Source organism: Gracilinanus agilis, chromosome 6 (genome assembly GCF_016433145.1).
Source record: "Gracilinanus agilis isolate LMUSP501 chromosome 6, AgileGrace, whole genome shotgun sequence".
Taxonomy (NCBI): Eukaryota; Metazoa; Chordata; class Mammalia; order Didelphimorphia; family Didelphidae; genus Gracilinanus; species Gracilinanus agilis.
In genome coordinates this window covers 119,120,000-119,133,561 of record NC_058135.1, presented here as the reverse complement: position 1 = coordinate 119,133,561, position 13,562 = coordinate 119,120,000, and the positions used below count along the sequence as shown (strand labels likewise).

Here is a 13,562-nt window from a genome sequence, read left to right as displayed (position 1 = left end):
ACAATATAGTTTTCAGCAGATTCTACTGCCTAGAAACATTCTGTTACCTTTCAGTCAGAGCAGGAACTTAGTAAAGGCATCTAGTTGATTATTCTCTCCCTTCTCAATCCACTGAGCCACCCAGCTCCCTCTACATACCCACTTTCCATCTCCATTCCTTTGCAAACTGACTCTTCTCTGTGCCTTAGAATGGTCATCTCCAACTCACAGAATCCCTTGCTTCAAAGCTCAGCTTATGCCACCTCTCCACACTTATTAGTGGCCCCACCCAAATTTCCTTCTATATATTTCATATTTGCTTAATGACTTGTCCATATTTCTTCCCCACAACTGCATAACATCATAACAGCTGGTATTTATATTGTGTTTGAAGGCTTACAAAAATCTTTACATGTTCTCTCATTTTAGCCTCACAAGGAAATGAGGAAATTGAAGTGGAGAGGTTAAGTCACTTTACCAAGAAGATCGAAGTTGTATGCATCAAAATGAGATGAAGTAAAGTCAGTGCAATTATTATCCCCACTTTACAGATGAGGAAACTAAGGTTTAGAGAGATTAAGAGACTTGTCTAGGGTCATACAGCTAGTGAGAGTGAAGAAACAATGGAAGTAATGCTTACTGGGTCTTATCCAAAGAACTGATGACTCAAACTTTCATTCTAAGGAAACAAACTTTTATTATAAGAGAATATAGTAACAGAATAGTTAGTATAGTAACAAGGTAAGTAGAGAGTGAGAGAGTAAAGAGTGTGTAAAAGGGTAAAAGCTAAGAGAAAATGGGGTAGGGGTTCTCAGGAATGCTTTTTATCTTGATAAGGAATCATTTGTTTGGGCAGTTTTTGCCCTGTGTCTCCAAAGAACTGATGTCATTTTACCCATGGTCCACTTTGGTCTGTGCAGTTTTATCCATGATTTACTCTGCCCACTCAGGGGGAGTAAACCTCAATCTAAATAGCATGCTCATGATATGTTAAATACCTCAGTGCAACTTTCGGTCAAACTTTGCTCTTTTCTATGCAGACTCCAAGAAATACAGTGAGTGTAGAAACTGAGCATTGTTTGAATCTAGTCCTATGTGACTGGAAAACTGATCTGTGTATATTTGCTGTCCCCCAACTAGGTTATGTCTAAAGATTGATGTGAAGGGTTTTCTCATAATTGTGAATCTAAGCAACTCATGTCTTATATGAAAGGTAGCCCCATTCTAATCAACTAGTTACATTTCTAGGTTCTTTTGATTGTATACAGCTACTTGCCAGGATTTGTGGGACATCTCAACCCACATCAGAAAGATTTGGACTCGGGTTTTCTTGCCTGCAGATTCAGCATCCCATCCACTTTCACATCTAGAATTTAGTGCCATTGAGTACTTCAGGGAGGGCAGGTAGGTGGTTCTGTGGATTGAGATCCAGGCATAAAGACAAGAGGTCCGGGGTTTAAATGTTACCACCCGACATTTTCTTGGGCAAGTCAACTAATCCCCATTGCCCAGCCCTTATCACTCTTCTGCCTAGAAACCAATAGATAGTATTGATTCATAGATGGAAGGAAAGGGTTTAAAATTAAAAAGAAAAAGAAAAATCTTCATAAATTTAGTTCATCAAAGGAATGATGAGAAACAATAGAAATAGCACTGAGGAAAGAGTTGGAGGACATGGGTTCAAATCTCGTCTTGATGCTTACAACCTGAGTCACCTTGATCAGGTCGCTTAACCTCTATCGCCTCAGTTTCCTTATCTGTAAAATGACCTCAGGAAGCAGCTAGGGCAAGGAGGTAGGGGGAGAAGGATGCAATCCTGCTCAGACCGAGAGAATGGGAAGGTGTCCACAGAGTGTCAGGTTGTCTTGTGGGTGCGAGGCGGGGGCTTCCTTCCCGCCCGGCCCCTTGTCCCTACACCCGCCCCAGCGGCTGTGGTGCCTCCCGCTTCGCGGTATCAGGCGGCACTGCGTAGTCCCTGGCTCTGCCATGAGGTCTCCTTCCTAGCAAGCTGGCCGGAGTGGTTCTTCTGGATGCGCTGGCTGACTCTAGTCCAAACTGCCAGCGCCCGGGGCGCTTGAGCAACAGTCTGCTGGTCCCCGGATGTGGTTGCTAAGGCCGCCTCTAGGGGATGAGGAGACCCAGGATGGGGAGAGGAAGACAAGAGAGACTTACTCGCTGAGGAGGGAAGACCCGAGAGGGGCGGGGGAAGGAGAAGGAGTAGGCGGGGCCTCCTCTCCTTAGAGACCAGAAGGGGTGAGGGAAGGAGGAGTGGGTGGGGCTTCCCCTGCAGGGAGATCCGAAGAGACAAGGAGGGGGCGGGACCACCGCCGCCGGGGAGACCCGAGAGGGGTGGGGAGAGGGAATGAGGAGTGGGCGGGGCCTCTAGCGGGATGGAGGGATTCACCCTGGGGGGGCGGGGGAAGGAGGAGGCCTAAACTGGGCCACCGCAGCTAGGGAAACCCGGGAGGGGCGGGAAGAAGGAGAAGGAGGAGTGAGCGGGACTCCCGGTCCAGGAGGTGTGGTCACCAGCGAGACTCTCGTGGGGCCAGGCTGAACCCGAAAGAGAGGCCAGCTAGGGCCAGGGCCAGGGGCAACGTGGCTTCCGGTCTCCTCACTTCCGGCTCCGCAGCTCCGGGTCTAGCTCTTCGGGACTAGGGGATCCCAGGAGGTGCATAGGGCTGTGTCAGTAGTTCGGAAGGCGCAGTTGGGGACGGCCACTGGGGCTCCCGACCCACCTTCCCCCGGGTTCAAGGTGCGTGAGGGGCGGGAACTGGGCCCGGGCCGGGACAGCTGCTTCCCTTCACTTCTTCCTTTGGCATCCGCCCTCGAGCTGGGCACCCCGGTGGTGGGAAGAGTCGCGGCGGCGGCCCCTACTCCGGGGTGGCGGCTGGGGGCGTGGTTACAGGCACTGGACACGTCGTCCGTCCCTGCGCGGACCTCCTTCCCTGGATCCCCAGCCCTCCCTTCCAGCCGCTCCTCCCTTCCTCGGTGCGTAGCTCCCACCGGGTCCGGGAGGGACTGGGACTGACCCCCTGCTTCCTCCGGCCAGACATAGATGCAGGGGAGGAGCTGTGGACACTTGCAGGGAAGAAGGTTTTGGGGCTTCTTGAGGGGGTGGCCTCTGTTCTTCGCCTCTTCCTTTCTGTCTCCTGCTGATTGCTTCCGCCCCTGCTCCCAAAGTAAGGGGAAAGTGAGCTTGGAACTTGATAAAGTCTGTACAACGCCCTAGATTTGGTTGCCGGAGATGTCTACGAAATGTCTCCAGTTTGGCAGCCGGAGGACTAGATGGGTCCGTGCGAAACGTTTTCCGTTTGGTTTTTATATATGGGAGCTGATGTGTTTCTATTGCAAGAAAATGGTGATGTCAAGGGAGTGCCGTCAGAACAGATTTGTGTGTGTGTGTGCTTCTACTTTTCTTTACCTTATCCACTACTTTTAACTTATCTTGGAAAAGAGAAGTTTAGTTTTTCCTGTAGTTCCTAGACACTCCCTTCCTTTCACTTAAAAAAAAATTACTTCCTTTATCCAGCTTTTATGTTCTTTAAACCTTTGATCTCTGAGCCTTTAGTTGTCACTTCCCACAGTTCTTCCAAACCACTTTTAAGATTTCAGGTACATTAATATTTTCCCTTTCGCCTCTTCTATTAGTTAAATTGAATGTATTTAAAACTCAGTCTTTATATACTCATTTCAGATTTTAGTTTTAAAAAACCAGTGATGGTTTTTCTTGGGAAAATCTAGATAGATGTGATCAAGCTTTAATTTTAATTGCATTAACATAGCATTGTATGCTAGTATTGGTTACTGTAAGCTAGGCCCATTGTGTTTAAGGTCACAATAATAATGCAATTATCCTTTCTCTCGACAGCCCTCTCAGATTTGTGCTTCGGCTGTTTTTACCTTTAAGTCTTTCTTCAAGTTCTGATGGGTTTTTACCCCTCTCTTCTCAGAAATCTAATAGTGCCTGAGAAGTACTTTTATTGCTGAATAAAAGAGGTCATTCAATTTCTAAATTTTCTCTGAGGTTAGTAACTTTAAGTTACTTTTCCTTTGATGTAGTTTGCTTTAGAGTCTGGTTCTGACTGACTTTTTTGACAAAAGAAACTTTTGAACCCAAGAAAGTGAAATTACAGAGATCTTTTACAACCTTAGAGCCCAAAATCTTTCTACCTTCATAAAAAAGGAAATTTGTCATTGTTTTTTTAGGTACTTATCTGGTATTGAGATTTCTTTCTAAGCATTATTATCTATGGTTCCCCAAGCATTACCGTTGAGATCTCATAGGGGTGTGTTAAGGGTTTGGAAGTGTGCTTTTGGTTATCAGATAATTACTAAAACATCCCTTTGTGTAAGGGCACAGTTCAGATATAAGTTTATATGCTGTTTTAACTTTCTACTTACGTTTCCCCTTTTCTTGTGGCTGCATCTTGTGGTTTGGTATTTCGGAAACATTGCTTTTCTGGACAGGGTTAAAAGAATGTTCTTGGAAGCTTGGTCATCACATTGTCACCCCCTTTCTTACTACTCTGCACTGTTTCCATTTAGCTCTTGGCTATTTTCTTGCCAGCTAAGTTTTAGTGCTAATACTAGTGTTTATTGAGTTTGGTGTAATAGCCCTTTGTTATTTGAGGAAAATATAAGCTCCTAGAGGATGGGCACTGATTAAAAAAAATTTTTTTTTGATACTCAACACCTAGCAAAGTAGCTAGCATATAATAGTTGCTTAATAACTGCTTATTAAATAAATGAATGAATTTGAAGAGGTAAAGTTTGAAATGTTTTGCTTTGGAAGCTTGTCTTTGATGAGTAACAAGACCCTTTAACCTAAGAACAGAATAATACTTTCTCTAATACCAGCATCCCTTCCACAAATTTTGTGAAAAGCCTCTTGTCAGACCAATTTAATTTCCTTCTACAATCATAAATAACAAAAGCAAAGAGGAATGAGTGGTAGTATTTTTCTTCTGTCTCATATAGCATTAATAAAGATAATTGTCATGTCATGCACTTCGGTTTAAAAAATCAGCTGTACAAGGAAAGAATAAGAGGTAATCAAAAGTTCATTGAATAAAGTTGTGGGGATTTTTTTGACTTAAAGGCTCAGTAATCAGCAGTGTGATGTGGCAATCTGCAGATCTAACTTGATCATTTGCATTAATAGAGTACAGTGTCCAGAACAAGGGAAATGATAGTCCCATTGTACTTGGCACCAGTTATATGATACTTGAATACCATGTTCAGTTCTGTGTGCTGAATTTTAAATGATCAGGATGATGAAGGGATTTGAAACCATGTCATAGGAGATTCTACTAAGGGAAACAGATATTCTGAACTTAAAGAAGAAAAGACTTGAGGGCATCACCTCTTTACCTAACATCTGACTTGTAGGTTGGTCTCCCAGCCTCCAGTCTTCCTCTCCTTCCCCTAACCCCCATCTCTGCCCCTCCCCCAACCCCACCAGTCCATCTTTTACAAGACTGTCAAACTGATCCTTAAAGTTCAGGTCTGATCATCTCCTCCCCCTAGTCCCACTGCATTTAGTCAATTCTGGTGACACCCTGTTACCTTCAAGATCAAACAGAAAATCATCTGTTTGGCTTTTAAAAACCATCATAACCTGACATCTTTTTTTTTCTTTCTAGTCTTCCCAGGCTGCTCCTCTCTATGTACTCTTTTGCCTAATGATACTGATCTTTTTGCTGTTCTTGAACAAAACACTCCATCTCCCAACTCCATTACTTTTCACTGACATCTCTTCTCCCTTTGCCTCCTGGCTTCCCTGTTTTTGAAGTTTCAGCTAAAGTGCCACATATTGCAATAAGCCTTTCTAATTCTCCTTAATGCCGGTGCCATCCTTAAAAAACTGTCTCTAGTTTATCCAGTACATATCTTGTTAGTCCATAGTTGTTTGCATGTTATCTCCCTTATTAAACTATGAGATCCTTGATAACAAGGATTTACATGTTTCCCTTATTGCATAGTACCTGGTACTGAGTAGGTATTTAATAAATGCTTGTTGATCCCATTAATAACTTAACAGGATTTTTTATTCATTATCTCATTTGAACCTTGATAATGATATGATATAAATATTATAAACATTTTATCCTCATTTTACAAATAGGGACAACTCAGGCTCAAAGAATCGAAATAATGTAACCATGGATACAGTTAGCAATTGTTATAGATATGCTTTGAACCCAGTTTTACTTAATTTCCACACATACATTCAATCCACAACACCCAGCTATCTCATGATAATAGTCTTCTGTAATCATTTAGAAGAGAAATTAGATTTATTTGATACCAAGTGGAAAACTATAACCAACATAAGGAAGAACCACCTACCAACTTGCAATTTTTCAAGTAAACTGCCTTGTTATAGGATTATCCCATGGTCAGTAGTATTAAGAGAATATTCTTGAACTGAAGAGATAGCAACTAGATAACCTAAGACACTCTTCTATTCTGAAAGTCTATCTTTTCATCAAGAAATGAGCAAAGCGTGATCTTCACTGAGCTATCTTAGGGTTTACAACAACTGAGTTGAAGGCCCACACCTATTTGAGGTAATTAAGTTAGGGGCGTGGCATGAAATGTCCCAAGCATTGGTCCAAGGTCCAGGCAACATTTTTATTGATGACCTATATATAAGGGGATGGAAAATATGTGTAATAGATTTGTAGGAACTTGGATTTGGGAAGATAGGACAAATTCAGAACGACCTTGACAAATTAGAAGAGTGCTTAAAAAACAATGAAATATTCTTGGGGAAGCACACTACCACTGGTAGAAAAGCTGACGGGACACATAGAGGTTGTATTTATACCATGTGTAGGCTGAGTGCAGGGCAAAAAGACTCAGAAGCTAGAACTGACCACTTTTTGGATATACATGAACAGAAAAAAGGTAATCAATAATTGAGATACATTAAAAATGACTAAAGATTCATAGACAGTCTTTTTATATTCTTCTTATACACTAAGTAATCTGTGGCTTGGATGCCATTGATTAACATGGCAGTTTTTTGTGGCCATCACCTACAAAATCCCCTTTCTCCCATATTTCTCTTTCTTTCCTGTCTCTCCCTGTTGTTTTTCTCTTCTCTCAGCCTCTTTGTTTTTCCTTTTCTATATGCTATGTTTAGGGCTGATCTAGTCACCCACAGCAATTGATTTAGCCCTATTGACAATTCTTATATGTAAAAATGAAGTTTGTTGATTGTTGATTTCATTGTATGACTAAAGTAAAGAGGTGGATTTTTTAAAAAGTTAACAAACATTCCAGAATATATACAGTTGGATGAATATTGTCTTCACAGAATAGACACCCCACACCTTAGGGCTATATACATTTTTACTATTACAGTGGTGCTGTTCAAAATGTCTTTGAAACTCCTCTTTTGGAATTGCCTTCAAAACTTGTTCATGAGGGGGCAGCTGGGTAGCTCAGTGGATTGAGAGCCAGGCCTAGAGACGGGAGGTCCTAGGTTCAAATCTGGCCTCAGACACTTCCCAGCTGTGTGACCCTGGGCAAGTCACTTGACCCCCATTGCCTACCCTTAGCACTCTTCTGCATTGGAACCAATACACAGTATTGACTCTAAGACGGAAGGTAAGGGTTTAAAAAAAAAAAAAGTTGTTCATGAGACAATGGGATTATCAGTTTCTCTACTTGATTGTTTTATTTTTTTATTTTTAAAACCCTTACCTTTCATCTTGGAGTCAATACTGTGTATTGGCTCGTTGGTGGAAGAGTGGAAAGGGTGGGCAATGGGGGTCAAGTAACTTGTCCAGGGTCACACAGCTGGGAAGTGTCTGAGGCCGGATTTGAACCTAGGACCTCCCGTCTCTAGGCCTGACACTCAATCCACTGAGATACCCAGCTGCCCCCAGTTTCTCTACTTTATAATCTCTCTCTCTCTCTCTCTCCTTAAAACAGTACCTTATTTCACTACACTTTGTTTTCTATAAGGTCAAAGAGCTGAAATTAGCTATTATTGAGGATATTCAAAGAAATGTATTTCAGATTCATAAGGCACTGTCAAGAGTAATTGACTCTCAGGGGGCAGCTGGGAAGGTAAGGGTTTTAAAAAAAGAGTAATTGACTCTCAATGTGTTCTTAATTAATTTAATTAATAATATTTTTCCATGGTTACATGATTTGTATTCTTTCCCTCCCCTCTTCTGTCCTCCTTTCCCCCTCCCATAGACAACAAGCAATTTAACTGGGTTTTATGTGTATCATTCTCAATGCGTTTTGAAGAATTGTGCCATCTCTGGAATAAGTGTGCAGCCAAATGATAATTTTGAAGGGAATATTTGTCCATTCTAATATGTTTTGTTAGAAATGAGTCAGATTTCCTTATAGTTATGATTTGCAATTTCTTCAAAGAACCTTATGTCCATTCTTTATCAATTGACAACATTCTATTGAAAAGCTAGAGGAAATTTTTAGAAAATCAATTAAGAAAATTAAAAGGATAGAAACTAAGTTCTTTGGGGAAGCATTAAAAAGAATTGGGATTTTTTTTCCTTACCAACATAAAGGCTAAGAATTCTTGATTTATTTTTGGCAATGTCTCAAAAACATATGATCTTTTTTTCCTGTCATTTGAGACAGAGGGCATTTATAGTTAAAAACAGGAGAGAGGTTAGTTGAACATAAGAGTAAACTTTTTGGCATGATGGTAGCTAAATGGGAAGTTGTTCAGTCTACTACTTGGAGATTATTCAGAAAGAGAGCAGACAATAATTTGTCCTGAAGGTTTATCCTCTTGAAAGTAAGAAGCAGGTCCAGGTGACTTTTCCAAGAACTTTGGCTTGTGATTTTTAATTTCCTTGTTCATATTGTTTGCAGTCCTTTATATAGAGAATCTCTACCTTTGGGATTCCTGAGATAATGGCAATTTAGAACCAGTGTAGTTCCCAGTTTGCCTGTAAATTAATCTTATCTTTGAGTTAAAATGCTATATTATTAAGAAAATATTTTAGCGGAAAAGGAAAGCTTTTAATTTAATTAGAGGGGCAAGTGAACCAGGACACTCTCATGCATTACTGTATCCCCTACTCTGTCTTGTTTATTATTAAAACTTAATGAATATTTGTTAAATAGGTAAATAAAATATTCAGGTTCAGAAAGAAACTTAATTTGATCTTTGTTTTCTCTCATTTTGGTTTCTGATTCACTGGTAAGATGAAATGTAAAGCTGAGCATTTTTGTTTTAATTATTACAATTTTAAATATTGTTTAAATTCTTATTTTTAGTTGTTGATGAAATGTTATTGTCATTTGCTCCCTTTAGTTCGTGGTTTGTTTACTTAAATGTTTACTGTCACATGTTTAAGAAAGTAAATCTTCATTAGTTTTTGGCATGTTTAATGAAATTTATAGGTAGCTAACATTTTCAGGGATATATATTGGGTATTCTTGATTTTTGAAAAATTATTGCCCTCCTTGACTTAATAGTAACTTAACATATGCTTGTTATTTTAAAATGAAATGTCTTCTATGTGGGTCATAAAATTTATGATAAGTGATAACTGATAAGAGCCTACTGTGTTTGAAAAACAGTTGGGAATTATTCATCTAAATTATTTTACTCATTACTAAATTACTAAATGATTACACGCTTCCTTTTATCAGTTTATAATTAGTAAAATGTATCTAAAAACAGATGCTCTGGTTATTTGGATGGCTAATTTCTGTTTCATTCTTGATTTTTCCTTTGTTACATTTCAGATTATTCTATGTAGTTCTTTGAAATTTAATGTTAATCATAGATTTCCTGTGATTCTGGTATTATAGTTTTTTACAAAGTTTTTCATGAATTTTATCTGTTTCTACCTAAGGGTTATTATTATGTTTTATACATATATTAGGAATAGTTTCTTGCTGAAACTAGTGGAGGATGGACTGGAATTAGGGGGAAGAGGAGAGCCAGGGTGTTGGGCATGGAGACTTGAGTCAGGGAGACAAATCAGCAGACCAGAGGAGAACCTACATCATTGTCAAAGAAGAGAAGGTTATGAAAGTGGAAAGTGATTGGATATGTGAAATGAGATGAGTGAGGAGTTGAAGATGACCCGGATGACTGGAAAGATGGTGATACCTTCAGCAATAATAGGGAAGTTAGAAAGAAGGAAGAATATTAGGGAAAACATAAGAAATTCAGTTTTGGACATATGAGTTTAAGATGTGCATGAGATACCCATTTTGAGATATTTAATAGAGAAGTAGAGGGTATGTGATTGGAGATCAGGAGGTTTTTAGGGCTGGACAAATCAATCTGAGATTCATCTGGTTGGAGATGATAATTGAATTCAAAGCCAGTCCTCTTTTTGTTGACTGCTATTTAGGGAAAAGTTAACCACTTTCTATATGATACTTGCTTTTTCTGTTGTCTTTTTTTCCTTCCTTTAGATGACCTTTGCTTAGTAGCATTTGTTACTGTCTATGGGGATAAGAATTAAGGTACAAATGTTAACACAGTTATTTAGGATAAATCATGAGGTTCAAAATAATTATTCAGTACTTTAAATATTTTAGCAGCACTTGTGTTTTTTTGTTTTTTTTTGCCAGGCATTCACATAGAGCATCTCCTTTAAGAGTTAGTTGGTTTTGATATGGGATGAATCCAAGTAAAACAGCAAGTCCATCTGCAGCTATAAATTTACCCATTGTAAGGCAAAGGTACAATTCTGCAAGTTGAGTTATTAACTCATTCTTCATGTCTATAGCCATATATTTAAGCCATAGGTCATGTAACTTCTGGAAAACTCCATATGCTTATGAGACAGAAAGGAAAAAGGTGAATGATGTCTTAGCATTAATATGAAAATAATTTTGACCTTGCAGACCCTGCTCCTGAAAGGGCAGGAGGGAGCCCCAGGAATCCAGGGATCACATTTTTGAGAACCAAGTGCCTTATAAAAAGGAATGGGGTGGGGGTTCACAAAACTAACCTGTAGCATTCACACCTGTGTTCTCCCCACCTCTACCAAGAAGTAGAGAGAGGTTTCTCCTCAAATCTCTTCTTTGGGGCCAGGCATGGTCATTATGATTTCAAAGCATTCCTTTTCATTTGTTTAGTTGTTGTTACATTGTTTTCTTGGTTTTAATTAGTTCACTTTGTGTTTGTTCATACAAGTCTTTCTGTATTTATCATATTCATCTTTGTTAGATTTATCAAGCTCTAAAAAAGAAATGTACCAAAGTCATCTATAATCCTTGTTTTACTGTCCTTTCTAGTGAATGCTGCCATTTTCTTATCTGTGATTCCTTTGAGCATAGTGGATTTTCCTTCTTTGACATCTTAACTTTATCTCTTTTTGTTATAAAATTGGGGAATCATGGTTGCAACACCTGCATTTTTTGATTTGCCTGAAACAAATTCATTTTATTTGATAATCCATTTTAACTCTACGTGTCTTGGGTTTTTTAGTGTGTTTTTTGTATGCAGTAAATTACTGGGTTCTATTTTGTAATCCACCTTTCTCTTCTTTTAATGAGTGAATTTAGCTCCTCTATGATATGGTTTTGTTTTGTTTTGTTCACATTTTTAAACCCTTAACTTCTGTGTATTGGCTCCTAGGTGGAAGAGTGGTAAGGGTGGGCAATGGGGGTTAAGTGACTTGCCCAGGGTCACACAGCTGGGAAGTGTCTGGGGCCGGATTTGAACTTAGGACCTCCCATCTCTAGGCCTGACTCTACTGAGCTACCCAGCTGCCCCGATATGTTTTTAATATTGAAAAAATGTGGGAGATAACAGTTTGTTGAAACAAAGGTAGAAATGACATCTTGTGAATAAGTGGAAGAATTATTAACTTGGTTTTATAGCCTACCTGTTAGGTGACATTCCTTTGTTTCTGAATTAAATGTTTAATGTTTCATTTTCCCCCAAGTTGAATTCAACAAACTGACAAGTACCTACTGAAAATTAGATTCTGTGCTAGTTTCCATTAGAATGATAATTTAGCTTTAGTGTTTTACAATTTAGCAGTGTTTTCTTCTCAGAACCCTGTGGAATAGTTGGTATTTAGTATTATTGTCTCCATCTCAAAGAAGAGGAAACTGGCTCAGAGTGATTACATGAGTTGTCCATTGTCACACAAGCAGTAAATGTCAGAACTTGGCAAGTGAATTTGGGTCTCCTGGTTCCAAGCCCAGGGCTCTTCCTACTACTGTGTGCCGCCTTTGAATATGTGTAAAAATCACTATAATTCCATAGGAGCAAGGAGTTGTGCAATTATTCTTAGTTATCTGAAAAATCAATAGTTATTTGAATGCTTACTTTATTCCTGGAATTCTACTATGAAAGTAGAAAAGAATTATAAGATGTATCTCTCTATAATGAATTTGAGAAGGCAAGACTAACCTATGAAATCATGAGCAGCAATAGAAGTCTGTAGTAAAATGCCTAATTGTGTAGGAAAGGTAATTAGTAAATAATTGTAATATGATACCTTGGCATCATAATATAAATTAGGAGAGAAATATATATTGCTGCAGGATCCATTATTTTCCATGGAGGGTTTTTATTCTTTAGACTGTTACCAACATAATTCTTAAACCATCTCTTTTCCTCTTTTTAATTCTGCTTCTTCATCATGCCAAGAAAATTCCTTTCTCCAAAACCCTTTCTTAGTTTTTTATGAGTTTCATTCTCTTTCACTTCAGATTATTGCCCAGTTTAAAAGCCTGGAAAGAAGAGGAGAAAAAAAATGATTTTGTTGCTTTACCTTCTAGCTCAGCCCTATGGTTTCTAGAATTCATGATTGCTGTCTTTTAAAGTGAATCCGGCAGTGGTTTTATCAGAGTGAAGGGTTAATCCACCCCAATCTGAATAAAAGTCACTGTTTCCTGTTTTAGACCTTTGACTTAATCTTGCAGCAAAGTTGATAAAGTATAGCAACAAGCACTGCTGAAAAGCAGTTTTACAAATACTGTTCTTCAGCATTGGAAAGTAATTAAGCCAATTTCACTTCCCACCTCAAAACTGATTTCCTTATACCTAGGAATATATCAACTATTCAGTAAATAGGATGTCTGAACCAGTGTTTGCCACATCATCTAGAATGGTGACCAGCATATAAAAAGACAGATAAATACTTAAACTCAATTCTTAAAAGTTGTTAGGATTATTCTCTTGGCTACAGATGACAAGCAGCCACACAGAACCACCTGTGGCAGTCGAGCTGACTTCAGTTCAGTGTTTGTTCCCTAGCAGGCAGGTCAGGTCCAAGAGGATCTTAGCTGAGAGGGCCTAAGCCCTATGGCTCCCCAGTGAGAATCAACTAAATATCTCTTTAATTGATAAATATGGCCAAAGATGGTGTTCTGCCACTTTGTGGATATCTCTGATTATCTGGGAGCAATTCACTGACAAGATTTTATGTAGAAGTTTCCCCACCAACTGCCAAGTTCAGACAATATGGAGGGATTCTTCTGATAGATGTTGAATCCAATCAGCAGAATCACCAAAGGCTTCTTAGTAACAAGGTAACTTCTTTAATTTATCAAGAGAAGGTATAAACTGGAGGGTATTGGGAATTTAGGTATGATGGAAAAGGAGAGAGGAATCA

The 13,562-nt window shown here is 39.2% G+C and overlaps 1 protein-coding gene across 1 annotated transcript in view; it reads left to right on the top strand.

The window, feature by feature from the left end:
• Positions 1 to 2,684: 2,684 nt before the first annotated feature.
• The window catches only part of ARFIP1 (ADP ribosylation factor interacting protein 1), a 148,225-nt gene continuing 137,347 nt past the window's right edge, over positions 2,685 to 13,562 (top strand). The window contains exon 1 of the mRNA XM_044682420.1: positions 2,685 to 2,731. The gene's annotated coding sequence lies outside the window, so the exon portion shown is untranslated. The remainder of the gene's footprint in view (positions 2,732 to 13,562) is intronic.